Genomic DNA, 13,374 nt, shown 5'->3' with positions numbered 1-13,374 from the left:
TCGACCGGTATACCTTTTGATCCACGGACTTACCTCCCGTGTCGAGGTCGAGATGCCCATTAGTTCCCATGGGTGTCTTGATGGGCTTGGCATCCTTCATCCCAAATTTGTTTAGAATATCTTGAGTGTACTTCGTTTGGCTTAGGAAGGTGCCCTCTTGGAGTTGCTTGACTTGGAATCCTAGAAAATACTTCAACTCCCCCATCATAGACATCTCGAATTTTTGTGTCATGATCCTACTAAACTCTTCACATGTAGATTCGTTAGTAGACCCAAATATAATATCATCAACATAGATTTGGCATACAAACAAATCATTTTCAAGAGTTTTAGTGAATAGAGTAGGATCGGCTTTACCGACTTTGAAGCCATTAGCAATAAGGAAATCCCTAAGGCATTCATACCATGCTCTTGGGGCTTGCTTGAGCCCATAAAGCGCCTTAGAGAGCTTATAGACATGGTTAGGATACTCACTGTCTTCAAAGCCGGGAGGTTGCTCAACATAGACCTCTTCCTTGATTGGTCCATTGAGGAAGGCACTTTTCACGTCCATTTGATAAAGCTTAAAGCCATGGTAAGTAGCATAGGCTAATAATATACGAATTGACTCAAGCCTAGCTACGGGTGCATAGGTTTCACCGAAATCCAAACCTTCGACTTGGGAGTATCCCTTGGCCACAAGTCGAGCTTTGTTCCTTGTCACCACACCATGCTCATCTTGCTTGTTGCGGAAGACCCATTTGGTTCCTACAACATTTTGATTAGGACGTGGAACTAAATGCCATACCTCATTCCTAGTGAAGTTGTTGAGCTCCTCTTGCATCGCCACCACCCAATCCGAATCTTGAAGTGCTTCCTCTACCTTGTGTGGCTCAATAGAGGAAACAAAAGAGTAATGTTCACAAAAATGTGCAACACGAGATCGAGTAGTTACCCCCTTATGAATGTCACCGAGGATGGTGTCGACGGGGTGATCTCGTTGAATTGCTTGGTGGACTCTTGGGTGTGGCGGCCGTTGTTCTTCATCCTCCTTGTCTTCCTCAATTGCATCTCCCCCTTGATCATTGCCGTCATCTTGAGGTGGCTCATTTGCTTGATCTTCTACTTCATCAACTTGAGCTTCATCCTCATTTTGAGTTGGTGGAGATGCTTGCGTGGAGGAGGATGGTTGATCTTGTGCATTTGGAGGCTCTTTGGATTCCTTAGGACACACATCCCCAATGGACATGTTCCTTAGCGCTATGCACGGAGCCTCTTCAATACCTATCTCATCAAGATCAACTTGCTCTACTTGAGAGCCGTTAGTCTCATCAAACACAACGTCACATGAGACTTCAACTAGTCCAGTGGACTTATTAAAGACCCTATATGCCCTTGTGTTTGAGTCATAACCAAGTAAAAAGCCTTCTACAGTTTTAGGAGCAAATTTAGATTTTCTACCTCTTTTAACAAGAATAAAGCATTTGCTACCAAAAACTCTAAAATATGAAATGTTGGGCTTTTTACCGGTTAGGAGTTCATATGATGTCTTCTTGAGGATTCGGTGTAGATACAACCGGTTGATGGCGTAACAGGCGGTGTTGACCGCCTCAGCCCAAAACCGATCCGAAGTCTTGTACTCATCAAGCATGGTCCTTGCCATGTCCAGTAGAGTTTGATTCTTCCTCTCCACTACACCATTTTGTTGAGGGGTGTAGGGAGAAGAGAACTCATGCTTGATGCCCTCCTCCTCAAGGAAGCCTTCGATTTGAGAATTTTTGAACTCCGTCCCGTTGTCGCTTCTAATTTTCTTGATCCTTAAGCCAAACTCATTTTGAGCTCGTCTCAAGAATCCTTTTAAGGTCTCTTGGGTTTGAGATTTTTCCTGTAAGAAGAATACCCAAGTGAAGCGAGAATAATCATCCACAATAACTAGACAGTACTTACTCCCGCCGATGCTTATGTAAGCGATCGGGCCGAATAGATCCATGTGTAGGAGCTCCAGTGGTCTGTCGGTCGTCATTATGTTCTTATGCGGATGATGAGTGCCAACTTGCTTTCCTGCTTGGCATGCGCTACAAATCCTGTCTTTCTCAAAATGAACATTTGTTAATCCTAAAATGTGTTCTCCCTTTAGAAGCTTATGAAGATTCTTCATCCCAACATGAGCTAGTCGGCGGTGCCAGAGCCAACCCATGTTAGTCTTAGCAATTAAGCAAGTGTCGAGTTCAGCTCTATCAAAATCTACTAAGTATAGCTGACCCTCTAACACACCCTTAAATGCTATTGAATCATCACTTCTTCTAAAGACAGTGACACTTATATCAGTGAAAAGACAGTTGTAGCCCATTTGACATAATTGTGAAACGGAAAGCAAATTGTAATCTAAAGAATCTACAAGAAAAACATTGGAAATAGAATGGTGAGGAGATATAGCTATTTTACCAAGACCTTTGACCAAACCTTGATTTCCATCCCCGAATGTGATAGCTCGTTGGGGATCCTGGTTTTTCTCATAGGAGGAGAACATCTTCTTCTCCCCTGTCATGTGGTTTGTGCACCCGCTGTCGAGTATCCAACTTGAGCCCCCGGATGCATAAACCTACAAAACAAGTTTAGTTCTTGACTTTAGGTACCCAAATGGTTTTGGGTCCTTTGGCATTAGACACAAGAACTTTGGGTACCCAAACACAAGTCTTTGACCCCTTGTACTTGCCCCCAACATATTTGGCAACTACTTTGTCGGATTTGTTAGTCAACACATAAGATGCATCAAAAGTTTTAAATGAAATGTTATGATCATTTGATGCACTAGGAATTTTCTTTCTAGGCAACTTAGCATGGGTTGGTTGCCTAGAACTAGATGTCTCACCCTTATACATGAAAGCATGATTAGGGCCAGAGTGAGACTTCCTAGAATGAATTCTCCTAATTTTGCTCTTGGGATAACCGGCAGGGTACAAAATGTAACCTTCGTTATCCTGAGGCATGGGAGCCTTGCCCTTTACAAAATTAGACCATCTTTTAGGAGGAGCACTAAGTTTGACATTGTCTCCCCTTTGGAAGCCAATGCCATCCTTGATGCCAGGGCGTCTCCCATTATAAAGCATACTACGAGCAAATTTAAATTTTTCATTTTCTAAGTTATGCTCGGCAATTTTTGCATCTAGTTTTGCTATATGATCATTTTGTTGTTTAATTAAAGTCATATGATCATGAATAGCATCAACATTAATATCTCTACATCTAGTACAAATAGTGACATGCTCAATGGTAGATGTAGATGGTTTGCAAGAATTAAGTTCAACAATCTTAGCATGAAGAATATCATTTTTATCTCTAAGATCGGAAATTGTAACTTTGCAAACATCAAAATCTTTAGCCTTAGCAATTAAATTTTCATTTTCTACTCTAAGGCTAGCAAGAGAAATGTTTAATTCTTCAATCCTAGCAAGCAGATCATCATTATTATCTCTAGGATTAGGAATTGAAACATTACAAACATGTGAATCAACCTTAGCATTTAAACTAGCATTTTCATTCCTAAGGTTGTCAATCATTTCACGGCAAGTGCTTAGCTCACTAGATAATTTTTCACATTTCTCAATTTCTAGAGCATAAGCATTTTTAACCTTAACATGTTTCTTGTTTTCTTTAATTAGACAGTCCTCTTGAGAATTCAAAAGGTCATCCTTTTCATGAATAGCACTAATTAATTCATTTAATTTTTCCTTTTGTTCCATGTTAAGATTGGCAAAAAGAGTACGCAAGTTATCCTCCTCATCACTAGCATTTTCATCACTAGAGGTTTCATATTTAGTGGAGGATCTTGATTTTACCTTCTTCCTTTTGCCGTCCTTTGCCATGAGGCATTTGTGGCCGACGTTGGGGAAGAGAAGTCCCTTGGTGACGGCGATGTTGGCGGCGTCCTCGTCGTCGGAGGAGTCGCTTGAGCTTTCGTCGGAGTCCCACTCCCGACAAACATGAGCATCGCCGCCCTTCTTCTTGTAGTACTTCTTCTTCTCCTTTCTTCTCCCCTTCTTGTCGTCGCCTCGGTCACTGTCACTAGATATGGGACATTTAGCAATAAAGTGACCGGGCTTACCACATTTGTAGCAAACCTTCTTGGAGCGGGACTTGTAGTCTTTCCCCCTCCTTTGCTTGAGGATTTGGCGGAAGCTCTTGATGACGAGCGCCATTTCCTCATTGTCGAGCTTGGAGGCGTCTATTGGTTATCGACTTGGTGTAGCCTCCTCCTTCTTTTCCTCTGTCGCCTTGAATGCGACGGGTTGAGCTTCGGATGTAGATGGATCATCAAGCTCGTTGATCTTCCTTGAGCCTTCGATCATGCACTCAAAACTTACAAAATGCCCGATAACTTCCTCGGGGGTCATTTTAGTATATCTAGGATTACCACGAATTAATTGAACTTGAGTAGGGTTAAGGAAAATAAGAGATCTTAGAATAACCTTAACCACCTCATGGTCATCCCACTTTACGCTCCCGAGGTTGCGCACTTGGTTCACCAAGGTCTTGAGCCGGTTGTACATGTGTTGTGGCTCCTCCCCTTTGCGAAGCCGGAACCGACCGAGCTCCCCCTCGATTGTTTCCCGCTTGGTGATCTTGGTGAGCTCGTCTCCCTCGTGTGCGGTTTTGAGCACATCCCAAACCTCCTTGGCGCTCTTCAACCCTTGCACTTTGTTATACTCCTCTCTACTTAGAGAGGCGAGGAGTATTGTAGTCGCTTGAGAGTTGAAGTGCTCGATTTGGGCCACCTCATCCTCATCATAATCCTTATCCCCTACGGATGGTACCTGTGCACCAAACTCAACAATATCCCATATACTTTTGTGGAGTGAGGTTAGATGAAATCGCATTAAATCACTCCACCTAGCATAATCTTCACCATCAAAAGTTGGTGGTTTGCCTAATGGGACGGAAAGTAAAGGTGCATGTTTAGAAATGCGAGGGTAGTGTAGGGGGATCTTACTAAACTTCTTACGCTCTTGGCGTTTAGAAGTTACGGAGGGCGCGTCGGAGCCGGAGGTTGATGTTGATGAAGTGTCGGTCTCGTAGTAGACTACTTTCCTCATCCTCTTTTGTTTGTCCCCACTCCGATGCGGCTTGTGGGAAGAAGATTTTTCCTTCTTCTCTTTGTGGTGAGAAGAAGATTTCTTCTCCTTTCCTTTGTTGGAGGAGCTCTTCTTCTTCTCCCTCCGTTTGGTGCGGGACTCTTCCGATGAAGTGCTCCCGTTGCTTGTAGTGGGCTTTTCGCCGGTCTCCATCTCCTTCTTGGCGTGATCTCTCGACATCACTTCGAGCGGTTAGGCTCTAATGAAGTACCGGGCTCTGATACCAATTGATAGTCGCCTAGAGGGGGGGGGGGTGAATAGGGCGAAACTGAAATTTACAAATATAAACACAACTACAAGCCGGGTTGGCGTTAGAAATATAAACGAGTCCGCGAGAGAGGGCGCAAAACAAATCGCAAGCAAATAAAGAGTGTGACACGCGGATTTGTTTTACCGAGGTTCGGTTCTTGCAAACCTACTCCCCGTTGAGGAGGCCACAAAGGCCGGGTCTCTTTCAACCCTTCCCTCTCTCAAACGATCCCACGGATCGAGTGAGCTTCTCTTCTCAAATCAAAGCCGGGAACAAAACTTCCCCGCAAGGGCCACCACACAATTGGTGCCTCTTGCCTTGATTACAATGGAACTTTGATCACAAGAACAAGTGAGAAAGAAAAGAAGCAATCCAAGCGCAAGAGCTCGAAAGAACACAAGCAAATCACTCTCTCTAGTCACTATGGCGTTGTGTGGAATTTGGAGAGGATTTGATCTCTTTGATGTGTCTAGAATTGAATGCCTAGCTCTTGTAAGTGGTTGAGAAGTGGAAAACTTGGATGCAATGAATGGTGGGGTGGTTGGGGTATTTATAGCCCCACCCACCAAATGTGGTCGTTGGGAGGCTGTCTGTTCGATGGCGCACCGGACAGTCCGGTGCACACCGGACAGTCCGGTGCCCCCTGCCACGTCATCACCGCCGTTGGATTCTGACCGTTGGAGCTTCTGACTTGTGGGCCCGCCAGGGTGTCCAGTGCACACCGGACAACAACTGTTCCTTGTCCGGTGTGCCGGAATGGGCGCGCCTGACCTCTGCGCACGCAGAGCGCGCATTAAATGCGCGGCAGAGAGCCGTTGGCGCGGAGATAGCCGTTGCTCCGGAGTCGCACCGGACAGTCCGGTGCACACCGGACAGTCCGGTGCACACCGGACAGTCCGGTGAATTTTAGCGGACTAGCCGTTGGAGTTTTCCCGAAGCTGGCGAGTTCCTGAGGCCGACCTCCTTTGGAGCACCGGACACTGTCCGGTGTACACAGGACAGTCCGGTGTACACCGGACAGTCCGATGTACACCGGACAGTCCGGTGAATTATAGCGGAGTCGCCTCTGGAAATTCCCGAAGGTGGCGAGTTTGCGTTGGAGTCCTCTGGTGCACCGGACATGTCCGGTGGCACACCGGACACTGTCCGGTGGCACACCGGACAGTCCGGTGCGCCAGACCAGAGGTGCCTTCGGTTGTCCCTTTGCTCCTTTGTTGAATCCAAAACTTAATCTTTTTATTGGCTGAGTGTGAACCTTTTACACCTGTATAATCTATACACTTGGGCAAACTAGTTAGTCCAATAAATTTTGTGTTGGGCAATTCAACCACCAAAATTAATTAGGGACTAGGTGTAAGCCTAATTCCCTTTCATGGGCCCTGCCACCCTCCGCGGGTGGCTCGGCCCTGTGGAAGTGGCGCCGAAGCATGACGCACTCCTCAAGGGTGTGCTTGACGGGCCCCTGGTGATAGGGGCATGGCTCCTTGAGCATCTTGTCGAAGAGGTTGGCACCTCCGGGGGGTTTCCGAGGGTTCTTGTACTCGGCGGCGGCGACAAGGTCCGCGTCGGCGGCGTCGCGTTTCGCTTGCGACTTCTTCTTGCCCTTCTTCTTGGCGTCGCGCTGAGTTGACGCCTCGGGGCATCTTCCGATGGGTGGCCCTGGGGCTGCTTGTCCTTCCGAGAAATAGCCTTGACCGCCTCCTGGCTGGAGGCGAACTTGGTGGCGATGTCCATCAGCTCGCTCGCCCTGGTGGGGGTCTTGCGACCCAGCTTGCTCACCAGGTCGCGGCAGGTGGTGCCAGCGAGGAACGCGCCGATGACATCCGAGTTGGTGATGTTGGGCAGCTCGGTGCGCTGCTTCGAGAATCACCGGATGTAGTCCCGGAGATACTCTCCCGGTTGCTGTCGGCAACTTCGGAGGTCCCAGGAATTCCCGGGGCGCACGTACGTGCCCTGGAAATTGCCGGCGAAAGCTTGGACTAAGTCGTCCCAGTTGGAGATCTGCCCCGGAGGCAGGTGCTCCAACCAGGCGTGGGCGGTGTCGGAGAGAAACGGGGGGAGGTTACGGATGATGAGGTTGTCATCGTCCGTTCCACCTAGTTGGCAGGCCAGACGGTAGTCTGCGAGCCACAGTTCCGGTCTCGTCTCCCCCGAGTACTTTGTGATAGTAGTCGGGGGTCGGAACCGGGTCGGGAACGGCGCCCGTCGTATGGCCCGGCTGAAGGCCTGCGGACCGGGTGGTTCGGGCGAGGGGCTCCGATCCTTCCCGCTGTCGTAGCGTCCCCCACGCCTGGGGTGGTAGCCTCGGCGCACCCTCTCGTCGAGGTGGGCCCGACAGTCGCGGTGATGGTGCTCGTTGCCGAGGCGACCCGGGGCCGCAGGCGCTGTGTTGCGCGTGCGCCCGGTGTAGACCGAGGCTTCCCGCATGAATCGGGAAGTCGCGACATGAGGTTCTGAGGGGTACCCCTGCCTTCGGGAGGCAGAGCTCTCGGCTCGTCGGACCGCGGCGCCTTCCAGGAGATTCTTGAGCTCTCCCTGGATTCGCCGCCCCTCGGTGGTTGATGGCTCCGGCATCGAGCGGAGGAGCATTGATGATGCAGCCAGGTTCTGGCCAACCCCACTGGATGCGGGTGGCGTCCTGACCCTGACATCGTCGGCGATGCGGTGCTGGAAGCCCTGGGGTAGATGACGTATTTCTCCGGCTGGGGGTTGAGCCGCCCATGCCTGCCCGACGTCCCGGCGGATCGGCTCAAGCGCTCCTGCTCCCTCGTCGAGCCTGGCCTGCACCCCGCGGATTTGCTCGAGCTGTGGGTCATGACCCCCCACCTGAACGGGGACCACAACTAGCTCCCGGGGGATGTCAACGCGAGGCACCGGCCTAGGGAGATCACCGTCCTCCGGCATGCCGAGATGGTTGCCTTCGGAGGGACCCCCCAGATCGACGTGGAAACATTCGCGGCTTGGGCCGCAGTCCTCGTCGCCGAGGCTATGGCTACCGTCGGAACAGTCGGAAAGGCAGTAGTCGCATGCGGTCATGAAGTCCCGCATGGCACTGGGGTTGCCAAGTCCAGAGAAATCCCAACAGAAGCTGGGCTCGTCGTCTTCCTCGGACCCAGAGGGCCCGTTGGTGGAGACGTCCGTCAGCCGGTCCCAAGGTGACCGCATACGAAACCCCAGAGGGTTTGGACTCGCCTCTACGAGAGCGCCCGCCAAAGCGAAGCTGCTAGGCGGGTCGAGGCTGAATCCGAAAGACGTGGGATGGGAATCGGTCGGTACCTCTTGGTCGACGGGCGGTGATGAAGTCACGTCGGGGACTGTCTGCACCGTCGTCTCAGGTACGAGGGTGACACCCAGCAAGCCTTCCGCGAGCGTGCCGGCGTCGTCCATTTGCTCGGGATTGGCGTGTTGCGGGGAGACGACGCTCATCTTCGTCTCAAGCGTGAGGTCGATGCCCGGTGCGCCTCCCGTTGGGGTGCTGGCGCTATCGACTCGCTCGACAGCCGACGAGGCGCTGCCTCTTGCTTGGCCTTGGTTGCCCCGCCTTCCCCTCCGTCGGCGGGGAAGAGGGCGGGGTGAGCTCGAAGGTTGTTCTTCCACCACGCGGAGAAGATGTCGTCGATTCCGCCGCCGGCGGGCGGGCTGTCGGCCGCCATTGTCGCTGTCGCCCGGCGGTGGAATGAGTATCATGTCGTAGCTGCCGTCGAGGGACATGAACTCAAGACTCCCGAAACAGAGCACCGTCCCGGGTTGGAGAGGTTGCTGGAGACTGCCCATCTGGAGCTTGACGGGAAGCTGTTCGTCAACACGCAGCAGGCCCCTACCTGGCGCGCCAACTGTCGGCGTTTCAAGACCGGGGGGTCCCTAAGCCGACGAGTGAATGTCGCCGCGTGCCCCGGCCCAGATGGGTCAACGCGAGGCCGAGCGCGAAGGGGGGAAGTGAGGTGGACGGAGATGGGCGTGAGAGAGGTGGAAATCCCGCGGCCTTCGTGTTCGTCCCGCGCCCAGGTCGGGTGCGCTTGCAGTAGGGGGTTACAAGCGTCCACGCGGGAGAGGGAGCGAGCGGCCTCACGCGAGCGCCTGTCTCCTCCTCGTCCCCGCGCGGCCAACCCTCTCTAATAGGGCCCTGGTCCTTCCTTTTATAGGCGTAAGGAGAGGATCCAGATGTACAATGGGGGGTGTAGCAGAGTGCTACGTGTCTAGCGGAGGAGAGCTAGTGCCCTAAGTACATACCGTTGTGGCAGCCAGAGAGATTTTGGCACCCAGCTGGTGTGATGTCGTGGCTGTCGGAGGAGTGCTAGAGCCTGGCGGAGGGACAACTATCGGAGCTGTTGAATCCCTGCTGACGTCCCCTTGCTTCCGTAAGGGGGCTGAGAGCCGCCGTCGTCACAGAGTATGCGGGGCGCCATCATTGCCTATCTGGCGGAGCGAGCCAGATGGGACGCCGGTCTTGTTCCCCGTGGCCCGAGTCAGCTCGGGGTAGGGTGATGATGACGCCTCCTGTTGACGTGGCTGGTCTGCGCCCTAGGTTGGGTGATGTGGAAGCTCCTCCGAAGCCGAGGTCGAGTCTGTCTTTCGTGGCCGAGGTCGAGTCCGAGCCCTGGGGTCGGGTGGAGCGGAGTTCGTCGTCTTCTGGGGCTGAGCCCAAGTCGGAGCCCTGGGTCGGGCGGAGCGGAGTTCGTCGTCTTCTGGGGCTTAGCCCGAGTCCGAGCCCTGGGTCGGGCGGAGCGGAGTTCGCCGTCTTCCGGGGCTTAGCCCGAGTCCGAGCCCTGGGTCGGGCGGAGCGGAGTTCGCCGTCTTCCGGGGCTTAGCCCGAGTCCGAGCCCTGGGTCGGGCGGAGCGGAGTTCGCCGTCTTCCGGGGCTTAGCCCGAGTCCGAGCCCTGGGTCGGGCGGAGCGGAGTTCGCCGTCTTCCGGGGCTTAGCCCGAGTCCGAGCCCTGGGTCGGGCGGAGCGAAGTTCACCGTCTTCCGGGGCTTAGCCCGAGTCCGAGCCCTGGGTCGGGCGGAGCGGAGCTCCCTATGGTGCCTGCGGCCGGGCCTGACTGCATGTCAGCCTCACTCTGTCAAGTGGCACCGCAGTCGGAGCGGCGCAGGCGGCGTTGTCTTTCTATCAGACCGGTCAGTGGAGCGGCGAAGTGACGGCGGTCACTTCGGCTCTGTCGGCTGAAGGCGCGCGTCAGGATAAAGGTGTCAGGCCACCTTTGCACTAAATGCTCCTGCGATTTGGTCGGTCGGTGCAGCGATTTGGTCAGGGTTGCTTCTTGGCGAAGACAAGGCCTCGGGCGAGCCGAAAATATGTTCGCCGCTGGAGGGGGGCCTCGGGCGAGACGGAGATCCTCCGGGGTCGGCTGCCCTTGTCCGAGGCTAGGCTCGGGCGAGGCGCGATCGAGTCCCTTGAATGGACTGATCCCTGACTTAATCGCACCCATCAGGCCTTTGCAGCTTTATGTTGATGGGGGTTACCAGCTGAGAATTAGGAGCCTTGAGGGTACCCCTAATTATTGTCCCCGACAATAATAAATATAATCTAATTATAAAATTCATTACGCAAATGAAGAATAAATGACGAGATGAATTTTTAAGCTTAATTAATGTATGGTTAGAAAATATTCACTATAACATCACATGGATGAATCACATGGGTGAATCACATGATAATTAGACTTATTGGGGTTGTCTTGTCGGTTAGTCATCAATTGTCTGATTAATTTTATAATCAGACTATATTTCACACTTTTAACTATCATTTAAACACCTGATTGTTGGGTTTGCCTTGTCGGTTAGTCATTAGTTGTCTGATTAATTTTATATTCAGACCATATTTCGCACTTCTAACTATCATTTAAACACCTGATGTGATAGAGATTAAAATATAGTCTCGGGAGCGAAACATCCCCCAATTGCTCGACCCTTAATGTGGCACTACATCAACACCAACACCTAAACTCTAGTTAGCAAAGTAGTAGTGGCTCCAGGCCTTCACTCATCTCTCGGTCCTAGGTCCCCGCATGCTGTAGATGGCGTCGTGGTGCCAGCCAGTCCATGTGTGCCACCCTGTCCCCCAGCGACACTCGCTCATGCAGACGCAACCAACAACATAGGTTAATAATATAGTCAATTGTCGGCTATAAAAATCTCTGCAACTTGTCTTATAGTTGATATGTGTAATGGTTGGCCCGTTACCATTAAAACATGGTCCACTTGTCTGTCTCTTTTTTCTGGTTTCCATGTATAAGCTGATTGTTAATTTGCAGCTTACTTCTACTCACTTGCATCCTCTCCGCTCTCTCTTCCATGTCAGCATTTAGTCGGCTTACCACCAGTTATTATACTCGCTCTCATGTGCTCATGGTCTCACCTGCTACGATGCTCGGCCACTCGCTCGCTCTTCGAATACGAATGTCCTAGACCCTAGGCTCAAACCATATATCACTATATGGGCCACATCCTGAGTCGTGCCTCATGTGGCCTAGAGTCCACATACCCAGTCTAAAATAGAAAACATAGTCCAAACATGCTATTTATTGCTCAATTGATCGTTTAGGATGTCTTCAAGGGATACCCTTATCGTTTTCTCCCCTTATTCGACGCCTACATGAGCCCCTTATGGATCGCAGCGGATGTCGCCATCCACCCCCACATTGACATAAGTTTCTCTCTTTCCACATCAAGAGGACCGGAGCCAGTGGCAGAGCTAGAGGGTGGTCCGTGTGGGACACGGACCGCCCCAACCCAAAATCCATTCAACTATGTATTAGTATAAAAAATATTAGGTATAAAAATATTACTATTAAGTGCGATCTTGTTTAATTTATTTAACACATCCACGGTGATGACATAACGCATCACAATAACATGTGAAGTTGGGATCCTAGGCCTACCACCGCACGAGATGGCTATTTGGTTCTAAAACAAGCGATAATACCCGATCGATCAATTCTTATATAATTATACGTATATGCGTAGTATCACATATACAACCATATTGTATTTGCTATTTTTTATACTATTTATATTTAAGATGCTAGATGACTTTTATACTTTTAAATTTTAGAATGTTAGATGACTGTACAACTTTTTTATTTGACCATATTATGAAGGGTGTTTAGGATGACTCCAAGTTCTAGATCCAGTGTGGAGTTATGTTTATAATATCATTTCAAATAATTTTAAAAATATTTTAATCTAAATAACAAACAAAATGACTTGTCTAAATATTTTCTAAAACCTCACAACTTGAACTCCAATTTTTTCTGGAGCACATAATAGCATGCTCTATCAACTTCACCAAAATTTCTAGAGCTGTAGTTATCCCAAACATGAACTATATTTGGTAAATTTTTTATTACATGCTTATTTATCTATTGTTGTATTTAGTTTGTGAAAAAATAAATTGATCTATTAATTACTAAAATTTTAGCTACACCACTGAATAGAGCCATCACGCTACCATGAAACATTGATGGTGATCATGCGTACAGACCTTTCGCGTAGGACAAGAGCCACCACGCCGTTTATCTACCATTCATAAGAAATAAAATCTATATCTACACTACTTTATTAAAAATCTAATTTGGACATGCTACAATGACTTTATCCTCATACTGACACTCTAGGCCAGCACCAGACAGATTCTCTCGCCCCACGCAGCTAACTAATGCGCCTGTCCAGCACCTTACCGCGCCTCGCGCAAAAAATCTACCATAATCTTACCTTTCGTGTTGACACTTTGGACCTGCCCCACACAACCCGACAAGTTCTACCAGAGCAAACACTCGAACTCACACATTTCTGCTACAAAAAATTGGGACTAACCACTAGACCACACCATATATAACTTAGTGTTTAGAGATAAACAATAATTAGATTTGAATAACTAATTAACTATCTCAATATCTATTTATATGATATATAAACAAAGTATGTGCAACTAGCTAGTGATACTATAAACTTATAGTGGAATATAGAGGATGATACATGGGAAATCAATGGGAAATCTCTACTACTAATTATGTC

Source organism: Zea mays, chromosome 2, assembly GCF_902167145.1.
Source record: "Zea mays cultivar B73 chromosome 2, Zm-B73-REFERENCE-NAM-5.0, whole genome shotgun sequence".
NCBI lineage: Eukaryota > Viridiplantae > Streptophyta > Magnoliopsida > Poales > Poaceae > Zea > Zea mays.
Note: the sequence above shows the minus strand (reverse complement) of the source record.